Source organism: Onthophagus taurus, chromosome 8 (assembly GCF_036711975.1).
Source record: "Onthophagus taurus isolate NC chromosome 8, IU_Otau_3.0, whole genome shotgun sequence".
Lineage (NCBI taxonomy): Eukaryota > Metazoa > Arthropoda > Insecta > Coleoptera > Scarabaeidae > Onthophagus > Onthophagus taurus.
The window spans coordinates 20386584-20393196 of NC_091973.1; the positions used below are offsets into that span (position 1 = coordinate 20386584).

General features: G+C 31.2%; 1 long non-coding RNA gene across 1 annotated transcript; it reads left to right on the plus strand.

Moving 5' to 3' along the window:
* The first annotated feature begins 420 nt into the window (after positions 1–420).
* Positions 421–1227, plus strand: LOC139431025 (uncharacterized). Its single transcript, XR_011641364.1, has 2 exons — positions 421–508; positions 568–1227. It is a non-coding gene; the product is annotated as an uncharacterized lncRNA (long non-coding RNA).
* Positions 1228–6613: the final 5386 nt, after the last annotated feature.

Here is a 6613-nt window from a genome sequence, read left to right on the forward strand (position 1 = left end):
CAGTGTCCATCTCATCAAACATAAGTGTGCAGAAACGGTCACGGAGAGCCATTTTACTTGAAACACTCTTCAGATAGGTTAATAAATTTAGGTTGATTCCGCTGGTTAGTTGGAAAGTTGCAAGGGATCGTCTTAATGTTCTTGTAGACGGTAGGGAAAGGATCTTTTGCAGGTATCGGTAGGAGCGGGGACCGTGTTTGAAAATGGAGAGGAATAGGGCTTTCTCTTCTAAGGTGTAACTGCGGTTTTTTTTGGATACATGGAAATTTCGAAGGAGGGAAAGAATAAAAACACGGAGAGGTTTAGGTAAGGTATGTATTTGTTGGATATTGGTTAAGCTAGATGGGGAAAAGGGATTTGGATAAAGTTTTTGGGATTGAGACAAGTACTGGATACGCTTCTTCCGATAACGCAAAATAGTTTCAGCCTTCTTTAACCTGGCCAACAGCTTCCGCTCCTTCGGAGTCACTTGTGATGTTCGACCTGAAAATGACATTAATACGAAATTGTATTTAATTACTATGTTGTACTTAATTAAATATTTACCTTTGCACCTCCTCGACTTAGGAGTCTCAAATTTAGAAGACATGCAGGGAATGGATGTACCGGATGGAGTATTGGCAGGAGAATGGGGATTGTCTTCTAAATTTGCACGTCGAGGGATTTGGTGTGCAGTTAACTTCTTCCGGTCTGACGTCTGAAACTGATTGTCGTTGAAATGGCGCTCACAAACTCGCAGCCTTCTCCCATGTAGTTGAGCATGTGACAACTCCATGAGATCGGGCCTGCTCATTCTTTCCAACCATTGCCGCCGCAGATCTTCAGATCTGCGGCGGCAGATCTGAAGAAAAAAGCAGAAGAGTTGTCGGTCTCTGGGCGGCAATGAATTTGTCGGACACTGTTTGTCCACACAACTCTGTAGATTAGGATTTATTAGACATTTAAAATATAAATTTCTAAAATAATAAGCATTAAATAATACTTTTAGAACTTTAGAACTTAGAAGATTTTTTTAGTTATTTAATTTACTTTACTTATTTAAATATAATTATTACTATGTGAGGATAACAACATAAAAAAAGTTATTATTAATTACTTATGTTGAATCTGGTTGAATTGTATGATTCTGGTCATGATTTATAAATTACAAGTTTAAGAATTTTATCAATTTATCGGAGACATAATTATTTATTTAATAGTTATTTGCTAATAAAAAAATTAATAAGATTTTAACTTTTCATTTATTTACAATCAAATAATATTTATTGTAACCCTATATTCTCTGGAGTAAATGAAGTGGCCTAACCAGTTCAAAATATTTTATTTATATAAGAATTAATTACTCGAATTAGCTAAAAGCAAAATCACATAAATCAATCATAAATCAATAAATCATAATCGCTAAAATCACATAAATTAAATATCCACTAATCTTTCTAAGTTAATTTTTATTATATTATGACCTTGTGACGGGATTATAATTATATATTTGCTAGGATAATCTTATACTTACTGCGATTGCAGGCATAATTATTCACAGATTAAGTATCACTATTATAAAACACAATAACGAGGTATAATAATAATAATAATAATAGTTTTACTTGAGCTAAAACGAAGTGAAGCGAACGCGTCAAGCAAGAACTATGACTAATTATTAGTCACTAATACCGCCATGACGATTTCTTTTTCTTGATATTTATTCTCAAAAAGTCATACAAATACAGGATAATTACATATATAATTTTTTTCTCATATATACATTACTTAGGCAACATATTATAGCAATTTATAAAATAAGTGATTAAAATTTGAATTATTAAACCTCGGGAAGGGCGAACAATGCCGAACATTGCCGAACGCCGACGGTAGCGCCATCCAGCGATGTGACATGGAACTACATACTTAGATAAATTTATTCCTATCTCGTGTCACAAGCCTGGTACAAAAGAGGATGAGAGACTGATTTTAATGTGGCGAGTACCAACTGAGTTTGGTTTAAACTTCAGTGGTTCTAAAACTAATTCAAAAAAATCATTTTTAGATTAAGAATATAATCAAAAATTTGTTGGGATTATTGAAGAAAATGACTTTTTAGAAAGAAATTTTATGATTATTATGCTACAGATTATATTCTAATAAATCATTTTATAAACCATTCGTGAAGAAATGGAAAGAAAACAGTTTGGGAATCGCTGGGTTATGGTGACGTTTGAAACGTGTTGCATCATGTTTCCTAGAAATGGCAAAACATGTGTTAACGAAACGGAGACGTTAAGAAAAAAATTATTTTCACCAAAACAGGTATGATTTGATTTAATCAATAAAATTAATTCATGATACAAAGAAACGTTTGTGCCAGCGTTGCCAACCCTACCGATTTATTAATTTAATATACCGATTTTCAAAATTTTAACAAACTATAATGAAACACATCGTACTTAAAATCAACATAATTGCAACAAAAATTGTACTTTATGGGAATACCCTACTTCTATTGCATAAAATTAATAATTATATACAAACGATACGGCAACATTGCTCGAGCGACATTTCCATATTGTACTGTACTTGTCATAAGTAAACCCCCTGCCTAATTTGAAAGCGGTTCAAAATAGATATTGACGCATCTAAGAGCAAAAATGCGAGAGCAATATTGTTAACAATAAAATTTGTTACAACTTTTATTGCAAAAGTTTTGTTGTAAGACGCAGTGATTCCGGAGTATTACCTTTAATAGCTTGAAAAAGCAACAAATTTATAAAATTTTCATATTTTCGTACTTTTCTCGATATTGACGCGTTTAAGAGCTAAAGTGCAAGAGAGCAATATTGTTAACAATAAAATTTGTTACAAAAAAGTTTTTTTGTAACATGCTGCGATTCCTAAGGGTTACCTTTAATCACTTGAAAAAGCAACAAATTCATCAAATTTTCATATTTTCGTATCTACCTCGATATTGACGTATCTGAGAGCAAAAATGCAAGAGAGCAATACTGTTAACAATAAAATTTGCTACAACTTTTGTACTAAAAGTTTTTTTGTAACATGCTGCGACTCTTAAGGGTTACCTTTAATCACTTGTAAAAGCAACAAATTTTCATATTTTCGTATCTACCTAGATATTGACGTATCTACGAGCAAAAGTGCAAGAGAGTAATATTGTTAACAATAAAATTTGCTACAACTTTTGTGCTAAAAGTTTTTTTGTAACATGCTGCGATTCCTAAGGGTTACCTTTAATCACTTGAAAAAGCAACAAATTCATCAAATTTTCATATTTTCGTATCTACCTCGATATTGACGCATCTAATAGCAAAAGTGCAAGAGAGCAATATTGTTAACAATAAAATTTGCTACAACTTTTGTGCTAAAAGTTTTTTTGTAACATGCTGCGATTCCTAACGGTTACCTTTAATCACTTGAAAAAGCAACATATTCATCAAATTTTCATATTTTCGTATCTATCTCGATATTGACGCATTTAATAGCAAAAGTGCAAGAGAGCAATATTGTTAAGAATAAAATTTGCTACAACTTCTATACTAAAAGTTTTTTTGTAGTATGTACCAACTCTCCTGCGCTACCATCAATATCGCGTAAAATCATGAAATCGCCAAATTTTCACATTTTTCTCGTCATTGATGAATCTGACAGCAAAAGTTAAAGAGAGCAATATTGTTCAGAATAAAATTTGCTATAACTTTTATACTAAAAGTTTTTTGGTAGTATGTTCCGAATCCCGTGCACTACCATTAATAGCATGTAAAACAATGAAATCATCAAATTCTCATATTTTTCTCGATAATAATGAGTCTGACAGCAAAATACAAAGAGAGCAATATTGTTAACAATAAGATTTGCCACAACTTCTATAATAAAAATTCTTTCGTAATATGTTCAGGATCCCGTGCGCTACCATTAACAGCAGGTGAAACCAGGGAATTACCAAATTCCCACATTTTCTCAACATTGGTAAACCTCACGACAAAAGAGAGCAATATTGCTAGGAATAAAATTTGCTACAACTTTTATACAAAAATTTATTTGTAGTATGTACCAACTCTCCTATGCTACCATCAATTTTTTTATTAAATTTACTCGGTACGGGTTTCGACTAAACAGTCATCCTCAGCCGAATCTACATATATGTTAAAAAATATTTTATATAAATAACTTATTTCTATAATTAATACACTTACGGTCAAATAAATCTAATTAAGAAACATTGAGAACACCATCATTATAATGAAATAAATCATGCATAGAGATTTTTAGTGAAAATAATGGAAGGTGATTAGCTTTCTCAAAGAATATATCAAAAAATCAAATCCAAAGAAGAAGGATTCAAAATCCAAAATGGGGTTATGTTATGTTGTGTGAAAGAAGTAAAACTAAAATGGCTCATACACAACAATATCAAAACATCTTTTCGTGTTGAAACATCAGCTTCATACCAGTTCAAGTTATAAACATCTTCAGCAACGCTACCAGCCTATTAACAAATATCACTTTATTAACATTTTAGGTGAATAACAAATTAGCTCATACCGCTGTGGTAAATCTTTGTCCAATTGCTTGAATTGAATATAGTCCTATTGATGTTGATACCATCATAAAGCAACTTATTAAATTCTTTTCCTATAAAAATTACTTTATTAGCAATTAAATGACTTTACATCATACGAGACCTCAAACCAAAACAAATGCGGTGATTGAAATTGTTAAACAAAGTAAAACACAAAATTTTGTAGGCGCCATAAAGCCCCCATAGAAATTGGAAATGCATTTAAACTTTCTAAAATTATAAATGATATCGTAAAGGTTGTAAAATAAACTCCTAGATTAGTATACCTGAAAATATCCTGATGATACAAGACGCCAGGTTGCAAAATCTTAAAATTTTCTTTCTTATTTCTCGTTAAATGTGTGTTGTTAAGCATGATTTTAACATTTTCAATTCGTATAATTAATAATTCAACCGAATAGGCATACAGTGTTTGGAGCAAGTTCAAAAAATTTTCATATTTTCGGATCTATCTCGATATTGACGCATCTAATAGCAAAAGCGCAAGAGAGCAATATTGTTAACAATAAAATTTACGTTATCTAACTTTTCTTTAGTTGATGCACCGAAAGCACTTTTAACACAATCTATTAATTCATTCATAGTATTTGGCGATTTTGATATTTTGAGAATTCCTGGCTTGAACCTAAGAAATAGTGATATCTATGATAGCATTGGTTATGAATTTGTTTATGTTATCTTGATTCATTATCATCAACTTTTATGGGAAACGTTTTTCTCTATCACCTTTAGTTTTTTTAGTTATAACAGAATTTTATGTAGATTGTCAAAGAAGTTAGTCAATTTTGATATTGTGGGATTTCCTGGCTTGTGCATAAGAAATTGAGATAACAATGGTGGTATTGTTTATGAATTATGTTAAGAATAAAATCAGCAATAACTTTTGTATTAAAAGTTTTTTTGTAACATACTGCGATTCCTAAGGGTTACCTTTAATCACTTGAAAAAACAACAAATTCATCAAATTTTCATATTTTCGTATCTACCTCGATATTGACGTATCTAAGAGCAAAAGCACAAGAGAGCAATATTGTTAACATTTGTAACAATTTTTGTTATAAAAGTTTTTTTATAGCCAGCTTCAATTCCCAAGTATTATAATTAGAATCGGAGCAATAGATAATAGTGTTCGGTACAATAGATTTAAAATATGAATTTTTTCATGTTGGAGTTGAGAAGAACAGTAGAAAATACACATCGTTTGTTACACATAGTGGATAGTTCGCCATCAATTTTCCAACGATTTATAAATCATATTTTCCACAAACTAACCAAAGATGAAATAGCTTTACCATACATGGATGATTTGATAATACCGGCATCCAATGAGGAAGAAGGGGTTCAAAAAATTAAAAACAGTATTTGCAATAGCTAAGGAATGTGGTCTAGAAATTAACTTTAAGAAATGCCGATTCCTTCAGAAAAAGATTGAATTCTTAGGACATGTTATTCAAGATTCTAAATTATACCCATCTATTGAAAAGACTGAGGCAGTACTACAACCAACAAACAATTGCAAAGTTATGTTGAATTGACGGGAGGAATTTAGGAAATTTATACCAAACTATACAATGATCGCAAAGTCATTAAGTGATAAGCTAAAGAAAACAAACCAGTTTTATTGTGGTGTACAAGAGAGATTAGCATTTAACAACTTAAAGAAAATACTAGCGGAAGTATCAGCGTTACGAATGTTCAAGCAAAGAAGTATGACTGAATTACATACTGATGCAGTGTTAGTGACCCTATTTGAGGAAGAATACTGGTCCACCATCGTGGGACAACAATAATAAAAATATTAATAACAATATTGCTCTCTTGCATTTTTGCTCTCAGATACGTCAATATCGAGGTAGATACGAAAATATTAAAATTTGATGAATTTGTTGCTTTTTCAAGTGATTAAAGGTAACCCTTAGGAATCGCAGCATGTTACAAAAAAACTTTTTTGTAACAAATTTTATTGTTAACAATATTGCTCTCTTGCACTTTAGCTCTTAAACGCGTCAATATCGAGAAAAGTAC